Below are 15803 nucleotides of genomic sequence, written 5' to 3'. Positions count from 1 at the left end.
TTTGTGATCTGGAGTAGGTCAGATCTTTGTCTTTTCACCCATGAAAGTGTGGAAAATGGTGTCCATTTTGAGTCTGCTTTGAAAAGTAAATGAAGTAGTCTATGTGAGGCACTTATTTTGCATCACAGGGTCTGGCATATGATAAGCAGTCAGTAAATGTTCACTCTGTAAGAAATTGAAACTGGGAAATGCCATTAAAGGCTATAGTAGATTGTCTATTTCTATGCCTTGACCAAATTGCAGTGTTGTTGGTACATTTGTAATGACTTGAATTTTCCCTTGTAGTACATTGCTTACAACTTTCAGTATCAATAAGCTTTTCTCTCTTGGTATATTTCTTTACAATTTTCTTTTCCAGAAATAGCAGCACAGGGAAGGCTGCATAGTTTGGAAACTCTGCCAGTAATTGACTCTGTCTCCCTGACATATTAAAGTCACTTTCTCAAAACCTCAATCTCCTTCTGTATAAAAAGATGAACTTGGAGGGTGGGGAGGGAAAGAAGAGTTGACCCAGATTGTTTGATTTGCTTAATTCATTTGCCCAGTGTTTCATTGCCAATTATGTTCAAGTTGCTGTGTTAGGTGCTATGCAGGTGAGTAAAAGAGATGGACATTAAAAATATGGTCTCTGCCCTTCAGGGCAATATAATCCTGTAAAGAAAAGAAAGAAAAAAATCTACAAAAGAAACAGAAAATACAGTAGATTTGGAACTTCTAGCCTAAAATTATAAGTTATTGTTGTGGTGGCTGATAAATCCAATAAATATATCAGAAGTTTCATGGAGAGGGAGGTAAGTGATACCTGTTTAGAAAAAATATTCTAGTGGTTTCATATGCATATGGCATTTTCTGTTGAGGAGAAAAGACATTGTAAAACATGATCGATTGTTTGAGTCCTACAATTTTGTACACATTTTCTGAGTTTCTGCACTATGCAGGCCCTTTGTTGGCATGTGGATATAAAGACAAACTATTTTCTCTGTATTCAATAATATTCCATTTTTGCTGTTTGGACAGAACTTTTACATAATTGGCATATATTTGCCACTACTACTAGTAGGGTCAGAAACCTCCCAGTCTTTGCCTTTCTACTAAAATTTAACTCACTTTTCTCTAAAGTTTTGCCTAGGGTATTCATTTTATCTTTTTACCTTTTTTTCTTTCTTTCTGGTGTTTTGATTTATGAATATGGGTGGTGTTGCCTTTTTAACATACTACCAAATTAAATTTACAGAGTATAACTTTGTATACTAGATACATTGGTCATTATCAGTAAAATGTTAATTAAGGAAGCAATTTAGAAAGCAAGGCTGGTCTCAATTTAAATGCACTTTTAACTGTGAAAACTTATGACCTACATATATAATTGAAATTAACTTGCACTAAGAAAAATAGGTAAGTTGGATGTTGTTCAAGTAGTGCTGAAATGAATTAGAGAAGTTGCTGCTAGATCAATTTTTCAGAATATATATTTAAAAGATTAAAAAAAAAACCCCAAAGAATTGCCAGCCTACAATAGTGGTTATTGCAGCTGTTGGTGTTTTTTTCCCTAAAAGGGGCACATTTCATATTCAGACAAGTCCTCCTTTCAAAGATTTGTAGCTATGCAAACACTAATGTATGGGTCATCACTTATACAATGGGAGACTGGGGTAAAGTTTAAGGTATACTGATCATTAGTTCTTGATTTTTCTTTCCTGCAAACATTGATCCTACTTTTGCAAATCTTGTTTGCAAAAACACTTTTATTAATTACATAGCATCCTGTACTCATTACTGTTTTGTACAAACTTTGTTGGTACAGTTTCATTTTCCAAAGCACACTGCTATAGCTGTATCAGAAGATCTGTAACATTGTTGTCTATTGCTCAGACCATGCCTTATAATGAAGACAGGAATTTTCAATCTGGGTGTCTAATATTAAAATAGGTTTTCTTTACTACATTAAGCTGTCTTGGTAATAGATTGTCATAGGATGTACCATTAACCATCCACTTGCATTATCTCCAAATGAATCTGAAGTTTCCTTGTGTTGAGATCTATAAGGATTTGTTTTAGAGTAAACACAATTTTGGAACTAGAAAGGACAAATCCCTCCAATATCTCATATATAAAATATCTTGTCTAACCTTGTGTAGGGTAAGGTAAAAACTATCAGGCTTTTCTGCCCTCCCGCCATCAGGATAGATGACGGAACCCTGTGGTCCTGAATGCATGCCTGATGGCGGGCACCTGGAGTACGGTGTGGGCATAGGTAGATGGGATTCACCTGGGCTAAGACTGGGCTTTTAAGGGTGGCGTCACGGGGACGCCAGCAGAAGAGAAGCAGAGAAGCATGAAGAACCACAAGAGCAGCAGAGAAGCATGAAGAACCACAAGAGCAGCAGAGATCACCAGAGAGCCTAGACAGAGTGAAGACTTGCTGGGGGCTGGGAGGCCTGCCAGCCTCCCGGCCCCCCAGCACCCCTGCCTGCCGTATACTTGGTTAATCCCAATAAAAGCCTGCAAAAGCCACTGAGGGTTCCAGGCCTCTCTCCTCCTTTACCCAGTCTGCTGGATTAGAAAACCTGCACTGTGTCAATCCTGGCATTACACCTTGTCATTTTACATTAGTGGACTGTGAGACCAACGGATGGTAAACCCATGTGCTCAGTTTATTTTTCTGCTTTAGGTCAATTATGGGCTGTCCATTTTTGTCAGGCTCAGTCCCCCTTATCTTGGCACAGCCTTCCATTAACTGAGTGCTGTGTGTTTCCCCATGCTTATCTCCTACCAGTCCTCCCTGCTTCCTACCCCCAAGAGTCCTTACAATCCAACCTTGGTGAAATGCTTGCCTCTTTCTTTCCTCTGCCTGGAATGCCCCTCTTTTTTTCCTCACCTGCCTAACTTATAAACACAGCTCAAGTGACAAGCCTATTCTGACCAGCTTTGCAGAATTAATTGAAAAATGTAAAATTTTAACCAGAGAAACTTTTCTAACGCCCTCCAAGTTACCAGTATGTGATGTGAAATACTAGGTAAATGACTATCAGCATTCTATACATGCCTATAATATTACACTTACCAATGTGTAGTGCAATTTCCATGTACTGATTGTCTGCCCTTGTATTTGTTTCTAATGTGATATCTCCAGAACCTAGTATAGCCCTCGGCACTGTGTAGGAGCAAAGAATGAACATTTGCTGAATATTACTTATGCCAGGTATCCTTACTAAATTCTTTGCATGCATTAACTCATTTAATTATTATTACCCTGTGAATCAAGAATTCTGATATTCCCTGTGCTGTGGATGAGAAGCTGAATTAGAGAGCATGTTTGGTCCATTTTCAAAGTCACTTGGGAAATGACTCAGAATCTGAATGGAATGGTTCTGTGGTTCACGTTCTATATCATGACATGTATCTTCTTGTGGATGGTAGATTCTCAAAATAATTTGCTGGATAAACAATGTAATTAATCAGTCTTATGTATTCATCAGTAGTAAACCTCATTTAGAAACTGTCACATACACACTGAGAATGTCTAAGAAAAATATTGACATCTGTGGTCTGACCTAGTGACACATAAAATGAACTATCATGTGCCTTTTATTTGCTACACACTATGACATAAATGGGGAATTACATCAGTGAGTGAATGAAACAAAGTTCCTTGCCCCTTTTGCCTTTTCGTATTGAAGGGAGAGCGATAATACCAAAACTAAGAGTGAAGATGGGATCTTCTGACCTTGGCGATTATGTTGTATGGCAACTGCCACCATCTGAACTTGGTAGGCGATCACAATGTGGAAGGCGCCCGCCTGGTTCCTCTTTCCTCAGAGTCCCAGGTGTTCTTCAGAGCCTCACTCCCCACTATGCTCTATTGTCCACACATGTATGTCATTGGTGTGAAATGGGAATCACATTTTGTCCAGTCTTTCTCCAGGTATTCAATGGAAAATTTAGATTGAACAGCCTTTAAATAAAAAATAAATTAAGCCTCTACTATGTACAAACACCGTTATAGTGCTTGATGAGTTTACAAGGAGATAACACTGAGGAGAAGTCTATGAATTGCAAGGCCAAGATCGTGCCAGGCTGGCATAATTGGGTCCATGTGTCCTTGATCTCCCTCTGGAGGAATGGGTAGGATTTTAGAACATGAGGGAGAAGGAGGCAGGATTTTCTAGGCCAGTGATTCAGAGTCTTGGATGCTTTTGGAATCACCCTGGGAGCTGTAAAAATACTAATGTGTGGACTGCGAGCTGCACCTTTAGACATGTTGCTGAACGTGGCCCGGGGTAAAGTCTTATCATCAAGACTTTTAAATCCTTCCCAAGGGTTTCTAATGGGCAGCTAAAATTAAAAGGCATTGTTTGAGGCAGAGGTGATTAAATAGATAAGAATGCCAGGGAAAAATGAATGAAAGAAGGGTCTGGGCATGGTGATACCAGATTACTGAGGGGTGTGTGTGCATGTGTGTGCACATTTGTGTCATCAACCAGAACAGATAAGGCTCAAATTGTGAGATGCCATGAGGGCCAAAGTGGGAATGTAGGAGAACTACTGAATTTTCTGAACAAGGAAGCGCATCATCAACATTTCTTTTAAAGGGATATAATTTACAATTTGGAAATTAAAACATTGAAATAGACCTTTGGCAGGACTAAAAACATTGGCAAACAGAGCCCTAGATCAGTGCTTCTTAGACTTTACTGTTCATAAAAATCACCTGGGGATCTTGTTAAAATGTAGATTTTGATTCAGCTGGTCAGAGTGGGGCCAAGACGGCAGTTCTACAAATGCCCAGGTAATGCTAATGATGCTAATCCACTCACCACATTTTTTTTTCTAAAGAGGCATGTATTTTTATTTATTTTTTATGATTTATTCATTTGTTTATACATGCACTGGGTACAGTCAGAAGCGCAGGAGGGTGAGAGAATTCACCAGAGCCAGAGCGGGGAGCAGAGCAGGCAGAAGGACCGAAGTACACTGCTGAGGGGAGCAGCGGGCGGCAGGAGAGGTCTGTGCGCCATGTGGGACCCTCCTCCGGTGGCCAGGGAACAGCCGGGGATCGAACCGGCGCCGCAGAGGCCGCGGGCAGCTTTGCAACCCAGCGCTCAACCGCTGCGCCACTGGGGAGGCCCTTTGTTTTTTGTTTTTAAAGCAAAGCACCTTCACTCAAGGAGTTCCTTATATGGGCTAAAAAACACAAGCTAAAAATGTTTTGGCAATTCTTCATGGCCATTTTCCATTTCTCATAATCTTAGAACTGGGACTGGGTCCATTATTGTGTATTATAGTGATTTGACAGTGCTTTGTATGGATGGGGACTCTATTAAATGAATGAATTATCCTTTACAATTAATACTATAATGTTACTTTAAAAAAATCAAGCTCCCTTATGGCAGCCATGGTCACACTTCCTCTATTCCTTTTGGAAAATAATCCACACTAATTTCCTCCATGTTATATCTGCTTATGATATTTTGTAATTAAATTTAAATATCTTCAATTTGGGGGGTTCCCATAGCAGTTGTAGAATTCTGGCAACTGCAAGATTATTTCTTTTTTCATACTCTGTATAACTTCATTATTGAATTTTACAACAGTCATGACTTTATAAAGGAACTAATCAAGTATGTATGTCCTAAACACTACATACACACACACACAAACACACTCACACACTCACACACACACACACACTTACATATTCTATTTGAATTGCATAGATTTCACTTTTCAAGGAGAAAGATATAATATTTCTCAGTTTAATATGTCTAGATGAAACACATTTTCAAATATTGTGTACTAACCTCTATGCTTTAATATCTAGCAATCTATCCTTCATTATGTTAAACGCATTTTAAAAAAGTATCCTGTGCAAAATCCACAGATGACTCCCTGGCATACAAAATGGGTTCAGCCCCATAAAAATGCAAATTAACTATGTGCAAACGTAGGCCTTGAGCATTTGTATGAAAATAAAAAAAGGCTTCTAACTGAGCCCCAAGGAGCTCTACCCACAATGAGCTGATCAGCAGCCACAGAAATGGCACTGGATACATTACAGAATCTTTCTCTGAAGATACTTCCTACACATTTAACTGGAAATTCAAAAGTTTTTAATCAGAAAATAGTCTGCTTGGAAAGAATTAAAGACCTGTTAGGTCTTTGCTGAGCAGAGCAGCCCTACATCCTGTCAATCTGAGATTATATGGGCATTGTAAATTTCCTGAATGAGAACAAAAATTGTGCAGTAATTGGATCAAACTCTGAAATGATCAATGAACAAAGAGAAGTAATTATTTAACCAGTGGCAAGCAAGAACCTCTAAGCCTTTGGCGGCCTTTTATCAGGTCTATCTGGAACTGTGTAAGTGCAGTTGTCTTAGAAAACCTGTTTTATGACAGTCACACACTGTGGCAAATGGTTGGCAGAGTGAAGCTCCAGTCATTTCTTGCCTTCTGCAGGGAAAATGTTGCTGAAGCTTTGTACTTAGTTTATGTTGTATGTGCATTTGTCTTAAAAGTCTGGTACATGTGACAGATGTGTTATTATATTTAACTTCCTTCATATTTTTTAAGGAGTGAGAAGGACCAGAAATATTCTGTTGAGACGGCTAATCACTCTTCTCACTGTGTTCTCTAAAACATGATAGCATTTAACAAATCACTCTTTCCGATATGTTTAATTCCTGAGCTTTTTTATTTTGCTTTTACCCAAGGTTGGCAAGAGTGGCGGGGAAGAAGCCCATATAGACGCCTGGGGCTCAGCAATCCAGGAGAAAACTGGCTTAACGATCATTCTCTGAGTGTAACCAATTTTCCCTTTCAGGATGGTGGGACATTTCACCCCTCCACCATCCCCCTAGAATTCTTTGAGGCCCCCTCATCTCCACTTCTCTCTTATTTTCTTTTCAAAACATCTGTCTTTAAGGAGTTCCTCTTTCTCCCATTTGCTAGTTCTAAACTGCTCATCTCCGCTGCGATTCTTGAGTACATAAAGTCAATTGACCCATATAAACTTAATAGCAGTTTTCCTAAATATTTATTATGCAATGTAGCTTGTAAAATAGACAATTTTTCTGTTATTATATGTTCTGAAATCTGACCCACTATGACAGTAAGAACTGGCAATGGTTCAGGTTTTTCTCCTTCAAACTCCTTTTTTCTCCTCCTCGCTGTAACGTCTGCCTTAAGAAAAATGATATACCAGGAGATTAAAAGTATAGAATGAGCTGTGGGGCAGAAGGCAGAGATGTCCTGTGTCTTTCTTCTGGGGAGGACAAGGGCCCAGACAGAGAATGTCTTCTTGGCTCTGTAGACAGCCCCACCAAAAGCTGGCTGGGAAGCAGGGCATTAGTCCTTGCCCTGTAGCTGGCACAGATTTAGTAGAAGAAGGCACAGAACTTGAAAGACATATTCCAGTATTTTTTCTTTTAATGGTATGATTGGAAGACTTGATGCCCTTATTTATGTGTGAAGTGAGATGAATTTTGTCAAGAAGTAAAGCTAGCAACAGCTAGATGTGTGTTACATGAAACAGGGTTGTCAAGGGATCCTGTTGGTGGTTGCTGAGACACAGTGCAAATCCTGTATCATGGCGGGCCACTTCATACACCACTATGAAGACTTCTGCAAAAGACCTGGAACCTTTCAATTCATTAAGAACACAAGGAAAGTCATCTACTTAGAAGGGCAAGGTTGATTTTGTAGAAAACACAGAGCCAAGGCTGGTTACTTAGCCTGCACAAGAACAGCCCCTTGCTTCCATCCCAGATGTGACATCTTGATCCCGGGCTTACCTGAGGTCCACATTGAGGGCTGACTGGTAAAAGCTGCCTCTCAGGATGCTTCTGTCATTGCCAAAGTCTGTCACTAGGAGACTTGTCACCTGCTAAAATTTCAGGGTCTCTCAGGTGATCCACTTTCATCATTCCAACATGTGTCTTTTTGACTGTAATTGAAGATTTTTTTAAAAAGATGTATTTATTTATGCATACAAGAGCTGGAGTATAGGCCAGAGGTGTGGGGGAGGGGGTGAGAGGATTCACCGGAGACAGAGTGAGCAGGACAGGCAGATTGACCAAGTACACTGCTGAGGGGAGCAGAGGTGAGGCAGGAGAGGTCTGCTGTGCATGTGGGTTGCTCCCTGGTGGGCGATCGAACTCATGCTGCAGAGGCTGTGATAGTTTCATAGTGCTGTGCTTAACCCCTTGCACCACCAGGGAGGCCCTGTAATCGAAGATTTTGAATAAGGAGATGTTTGTAAGCAAATTGAAGGAACGGAAGATAAAATTAGCACATGTGATTGTTTAATTTTTCAGTACTAGTGAATGATAAATGCAGGAGTAGGTTTTTCTAGGTAATAGTTATGGCAAACTCAGCTAAAATCCCAAACTATGATTTTAAAAGTGTCTGGGACACAGTATTCCTTGTCTTGAAGTAAGCCTAGAATATTAAGGGAGCCAGCACCAGCTGAGGCAGACTAATGCAGGCTAAATACTTCAGGGTGAGGAGGCAGAGGAATGGGTGAAAGAGGTAGAAGGCAACACCTGTGTGGAAAAGCCTTTTCTCTCTTTGGGGAAGCTGATTATCAGAGGATACAGACAAGGTCAGAGATTTCCAGAAGAATCCAAAAAATCACAATGAAGGTTTAGTCAGGAAGAACACAGAAAAAGCAGCCACCTGGAGTCAGGAAATTCAGAGCATAGAAGTGAGAGTCATAGGGGCTTCAGATTTCCAAAAAGAGCTGCAGCCCATCCTTGCTGCTAAGTAACTTTCAGATGCAGCTAGGGTCTTGCCCTTCTGGATGCTAAGGGTGTTGAGTAGAACCAGCTGTGCTCCTTGGTGCCAGCAAAGCAGGCCCTGACTCAGCACAAAGTACCAGTTGGCGGATAAATAGCCCTCTCGATCAGCGTTTCCCTCTCCTCATCCTACTCCCGGTCCTTCGGCCCCTCTCCCACAAACTGGGTGCACGTCTGCCTCCTTATCTGGATCCGTCACCCCACATGGTAAGTTCAAGATCTTTTTTCTAGACTGACTCCCGCTTCTCCTGAGGTATGTGATTCATTTCTTGCCTGGTTTTCCTGTCCTTCTCAACTGATTCTACTTGATCTGCAATTATTTCTAATTGAAGAAGAACTTTTGTGGATGAACGTACTTTCGTGGTAATTGTGAACCTCAAATAATGGTTTAAATTTTTTAGTCTTGGTAATTGTTCCACTTTTTCCTCTGAGTGTCTTGGGTGCGGCAGCCATTAGTTAAAACTTGGGTAATGATCTTGCTCTTTATCTGAGGAACTCAGACAAACTGGTTCCAATATTGTTTTCTTTCACATACTTCTGTATTGTGCTCCCCTCCTCCCCCCATCTTACTGGGAGATCTTTATGTTATTAAAATGTGAACTTAAATGTATCTGAAGCATGTAGCGTGATGGGTTTTGACAATTCTATACACCTACGTCACTTTTTCAAAATAAGGTATGGAACAATTCATCATCCAATAAAGTTCTTTCATGACGGTTAGCAGTTAATTCCTCAGACCCCAGAAAATAGTGTCCAATTTTGACAACCACAGTATAGTTTAGTCTGTTCTTAAATTGTATGTAAGTGAAATGAATTTAAGCGCTCCTTTGGATCCAGCTTCATCTAACATATAATGTTTTAAGATTCATGGTTTACATGCATTAATGGCTCATTCCTTTTCATTACTGAGAAACGGCCCATCATATGACTATATCATAATTGGTCTATTCAACTGTTGGTACATCTTTACATTTTTTTCTAGTTTGGAGATATGAAGACACCTTTGGTGTGTGTTGTTTTACTTTGTCTGTGGTTGGTATACATTTGCATTTCCGTTGGGTAAATATCCAGGACTGATAGTGCCTGGTTGTGTGATATTTACAAAGTGGTTGTACTGTTTTACACTCTTCAGGAGTGGCTGAGATTTCCTATTGCTTCACAAATCCTCATCAGCACTGAATGTTTTCTAGTAGCCATTCTAAAAGGTGAAGCCATTCTAACAGGCCTCTCATTGTGACTTCAGTTTGCGTTTTCTTGTTGATTAATGCCATTGATCACCTTTCATATGTTTACTGAGCATTCCTCTAGTTTCTCTGGTGACGGGTTTGTTCACGTATTTTGCCCATTTGTCTTTTTATTGAATCACGGGGCTTTAAAAATACATTCTGGATGTTATTTTTGTTGTATGCATGACATATTTTCATATGTATCAATATTTTCTCCAGTCTTATTTATTAATAGTTTTTTAGTAAGCAGAATTTTCTATTTTTTTGAAGTCTGATTATTAAATTTTTAATTCTATGATTGTTTTTCACATTCTGTTCAATATTTTTGTCTCACTAAGGTTGAAAATATTTCATTTTTTCTTCTAGAAAGCTTATGACTTTAAGTTATGTGTTTATGTTTCCATCTCAAATTAGTTTTTTTAAAAATTTATTTATTTATTTATACATACATACATGGATACATACATACATACAAGTACTGGGTACAGTCAGAAGCGCAGGAGGGTGAGAGAATTCACCAGAGCCGAACGGGGGAGCAGAGCAGGCAGAAGGACCAAAGCACACTGCTGAGGGGAGCAGCGGGCGGCAGGAGAGGTCTGCGCGCCATGTGGGACCCTCCTCCGGTGGCCGGGGAGCAGCCGGGGATCGAACTGGCACTGCAGAGGCTGTGGGCAGCTTCGCAACCCAGCGCTCAACCGCTGCGCCCCCGCGGAGGCCCATCAAATTAGTTTTTGTCTAGAAGTCTTTAACATGTCTTGTTAGAATTTTCTCCCCTGTATATTTCATATTTTCTGGTAATAGTGTAAATTGTATTGTTTTAAATATTTTATATTTATTAATGCTAATATAAAAGAAATAGAATTAACTTTTGAGCCCATGCTAAGTCCATTACTAATTTTAATAGCTTTAAAAATATTCCTAGGACTTTCTGTACATATAAAATCACAGCGCCAATGAATTTAAGAAGTTTTATTTTTTCTTTCCTAGATGTTATTTTTCATTTTATTTTCTTTCCACATTTGCAGCTTAGAATGTCTAATACATGTTGAATCAAAGAGATGAGAATGGAAATGCTTGTGTGCCTGATCTTAGGGGAAAAACATTTAGTGTTTCAACATTAAATATGATATTATGTTGATGTTCCCTTATCAGGTGAAAGAAGTTTCCTCAATGCCTAGTTTGCTTAGTGTATTTTTAAAATTATCAAACAATGTTAAACTTTGTCAACTGTCCACCTTTACTCGGATGATCACATAGCTTTTCTGCTTTATTATCTTTTTTTGGAAAATGTCGTTAGGGTTTACTTGCTTATATTTTAGAGGATTTTCTCATCTTGATCATAAGGCATGTTTCTCTGTTAAATTTTATTTTCTCATACCCTTCTAAGGTTTTGGTATAGAGGTTTTGCTCTTCTATTTTATGATTTTTGTAAGATTGGTATTTTCTCTCTCCTCTCATTTTGAGACTTGGATTACATACATATTACACACTTTGATATTGTCCTACTAATATCAGGAATTTGCTCAGTTTTTTCTTTAGTCTTTATTTCTCTTTGTACTATTATTTGAATACTTTAACCTACATTTGAATTCACTGACCCACCCTTTCTTTTGCTCTTAAGTCTGGTGATTTCTATTTTTTTTCAGTTCTAGAATTTCTATTTATTCATCTGTACAATTTATATTTTTTTGCTTCAAGTTCCCATCCGCTCACACATGTTTACCTTTTAAAATTAACATATTTGATATATTCATAACACTTATCTTAAAAATTCTTGTCTGCTAATTTCAATATCTATGTTTTTTCTGGATAAGCTTCTCTTGACCTTTTCTTTCCCCTTGTAGGGTCATGTTTTCAGTCTTTGATATTTCTTATGTTAATGTATAAAAATAAAAACTCCAGTGGAAGCTGAAATAGATATTATTTACCCCTAGAAAATGCTTAAGTTCTACTGGAGTTTTAATGTTTTCACTGTACAATGTTAATGATACATTTATCCTCTAGTACACTGGCCTAGCTGATTTCATCTTAAAAACCTAATTTTTCTAATCTGGCTTATGGTATATCCAAATTAAGTATTTAAAATATATATTTCCATGGAAAACAAAACAAACCAAAAATCCTTGAAACTATGGGTACATACTAAAGGTAACATGTTAAAGGATAACAATTACATTATTTACTCATTTACTCATTTCTCCTAAATATTTATTTGGTGATTATATGCAACTGTAAATGTGTAATTATTGAGGTTCAATGTTAATCATAAATCTCTGAAAAATAGCACACAAAAAACACCCCTCCCCTTTCTCATTGGATCACATGCACCTTAATTTCAGTTTATGGGTCAGTTTTCTCATCAGCTGGATGGTAAATGCCATAAGTATAGGTGATTTATTTTTGACTCTAAATTCTTTTTTTTTTTTTTTAAATGTTTATAACTTTTTTTTTTTATAGAGGCATGTTTTTATTTATTTATTTATTTATTTGTTTGTTCGTTTGTTTTGTTTATACATGCACTGGGTACAGTCAGAAGCGCGGGAGGGTGAGAGAATTCACCAGAGCCAGAGCGGGGAGCAGAGCAGGCAGAAGGACCGAAGTACACTGCTGAGGGGAGCAGCGGGCGGCAGGAGAGGTCTGCGCACCATGTGGGACCCTCCTCCAGTGGCCGGGGAGCAGCCGGGAATCGAACCGGCGCTGCAGAGGCTGCAGGCAGCTTCGCAACCCAGCGCTCAACCGCTGCGCCACCGGGGAGGCCCTGACTCTAAATTCTTAATTTAAGTAGAAAGATGCAGGGGAAAAGAATGCCTCCAGATGTGTTTCTTTGTTCATGTACTAAGCTAGGAAAGAAGACATGTGTCCTGTGGCATATCCTGAGCAATTTTAAGGGGAACCCATATGTTGAAAAGTCTAGTTGAAGATAACTGATAGCAGAGTTGTAATTGCTTGTTTGAATGACTGTAGGGAGGGAGTGGGATTAATGAATGATTTTTTTTGGAGTAGTTTGATGTTTCTTAATTTTTTTTTACAATTATTTTTGCGTAGACGAACTGAGGTGTAGGCCAGAGGTACGGAGGTGAGATGATTCACTGAGAATGTGGGGAGCAGAACAGTTGGATCTGCTGAAATACACTGCTAAGGGGTTCAGCAGGTGAGACAGGAGAGGTCTGCTGCACCACATATGGGTTAGCTCCTTGGCCAGGGTTTGAATTCAGGCTGTAGTTGTGACAGGGGTGAGACTTCACCCCTACACCCCCAGAGAGGCCCTGATGTTTCATAATTGTATTGCATGATTGACATGAGAGAGGACTCCTGTGGGGACCCCTCCCTACATGACATATTTCAAGCTCTTCTCCATTTCTGAGTCTTTTCACAGTACAAGATAAGAAATGATGACACTGAGCAGTTCAGTATTTTTTCATCAATATTTTTGGTTCTTCAATATCAATATAGAGCTCAGCAATAGCCTGTATTGCTAGCACCAGGTAAAGGTGATTTCAAAACTCCTAGGGAGGCTCCTATTAGATACTTGTGTTACTCAGCAGCCAAAGATATGACCTGGCAATGACTGTCTTAAAAATAGAACTAAAGGAATTACAAATACTAAAAAACTCAAAGTTGTCCCCAGAGGTAGTTCTGGAATAGGGTTTATTTTCTAAATTACCCAGAGGAAAAAATATTTTAGCAGGACTAATTTGAAACATTTATCCATAATATTATGTCCTTATATCCCATTTTAGAAGTGGATGGATTATATAGGTTCTTATGGGAACAAATTCCCGATTCAGACTTTTTCTTAAGGGAGACAAAATATTTCCATGAAGACTTTGTCAAGTGAAATGAAAGTGAGGGACAGATCATGTTCATGACGAGTACCTCAGTCATGATTTTGGTCCAGATGTTTTATTTCCTCTGATGTCCCTATTTAATTAGTAGCAGATTCAATATAGTCACAGATGTGAGCCAGTGAAATGACGATGATGAAGCCATTACACTGTATAATTGTTTTAGTTGCTTCAGTTATTATTTTCTTCTCCTCTAAAGGCCTATCCTATACTCTCATCACAAATAAAATGTGTGCACTTGGGAGAAGCTGCAGCATGCTGTGTTTGGTAAAGGTTTCCTTTGAGATTATTTTTTTTTATGATTTTAGATTTTCTAGGTATTTTTTGTAAATTTGCAGTTGATAAATAAAATGGTATCACAAACAAGCAAAACAACAGAGTAGACTGGAAAAGTGTTTCATATAAAATGTTGACTTGTTGGGTGGAAATTTGTTAGAACAACAGATTGAAGCATTTGCTTCTTAGTGTGAAAGAAGAAAAGCAGATGTCTTCGGTTTTGGGTTTGAATGTAAATAAAAGCTGTAGCTATAACTAGAATTTAAAATTAGTATAGTTTAAGTAGAATAATGTAGCTGGAATAGTATTGTGAACTAAATTATAACTCTTCTAAACTATTTTTGAGCAAGTTATCTTAGTTTGCTGAAACATATTTTTATTTCAACTCTATCCTGTGTATATTCTTTCCTTTTAATAATCCATACCAACCAAGGCATCAAAGCCCATTTCACCTATTTTCTTTTTTGAGATTTATTTATTTATTTATATAAGAACCGGGGTACAGGCCAAACGTGTGGGAGGGTGAGAGGATTCACCAGAGAAAGAGCGGGGAACAGAACAGGCAGATTGATGAAATAACACTGCTGAGGGGAGCAGCGGGCGAGACAGGAGAGGTCTATTGCGCCATGTGGGTTTTTCCCTGGTCAGCTGGGAATTGAACCAGCACTGCAGAGTGTGCGGACAGCTTTACAGTGTGGTGCTCAACCACCTGCTCCACCAGGGAGGCCCTCACCTATTTTCAAGGGAGATTGTGGATGTTTCCATGAGTCAAACTTTACTAGTAAGGCTATAATTTTATTCTGCTTAATGAAATTTAAATACTTCAATACAACAAAGAATATAATCTCTGTCTATCACGGTTTATATGGAAATAATCCGGATTGCTACAAGCTGCAGTTATTATTTTCTAGGTCCAGATGTGCTGAGCTGAATCTTCACTTTGCCATAGAATGTTGTAGAGCAGCTAGATCTTGGATTCAATCCCAAAGATTGTTTTTGTTTTGTTTATTTTTTTTGGAAGGATACAATTGGAATTTTGATGATAATCAATGTGGAAATAGAGTAATGTCAGTTTTTAATGACAGACACCTGAAACCCCCTGCCCCCAAAAGAAATAAGGATATAAGCATGGTATTGTTTCATTTAGATGTTAATGCTGCATTAGGATTCTACAGGTAGTGTCACAATAATGATTTAATGTAGTATTTATAAATATGAAAATTAGGGGGCTGTAACATTGTTAATAGCTGCAATATTTTCTTTTATAAATAGGCGGTATAAGTACAGAACCATACAGGTTCTGTAGGGGTAAGCAATGGTAGATATATCTTGGGACTCCATGGAGCCTCTGGGTTGAATGTTTTAGGGTCTTCTTAATTTTAATTCTGTTACTAGTTATTGCTGTTCTTCCTGGTGGTGGTGATGATGACAATGGGAATTGAAGAAAATGATACATATTTGTCTTTTTAGTGGGTTTCTACATATGTATATATTTATGTGTATGTGTATGTGTGTATATTTTTTTTCCCTCATTCTTCTGATATGTAATAGGGCAAGAAGGAAAATGATTGTAATGGTGAGTGTGCCTTCATGCACCAAAATTAAACAACAAAACTAATCAGACAGTGGCTAATACTGTGGTCTGGTAAGGACAAGGAAAGT

This window comes from Talpa occidentalis, unplaced genomic scaffold (assembly GCF_014898055.3).
Source record: "Talpa occidentalis isolate TD23 unplaced genomic scaffold, MPIMG_talOcc4v2.1 talOcc4.11, whole genome shotgun sequence".
NCBI classification, from domain to species: domain Eukaryota; kingdom Metazoa; phylum Chordata; class Mammalia; order Eulipotyphla; family Talpidae; genus Talpa; species Talpa occidentalis.
The sequence above is the reverse complement of the archived record's forward strand: the minus strand, read 5'-3'. Positions refer to the sequence as shown.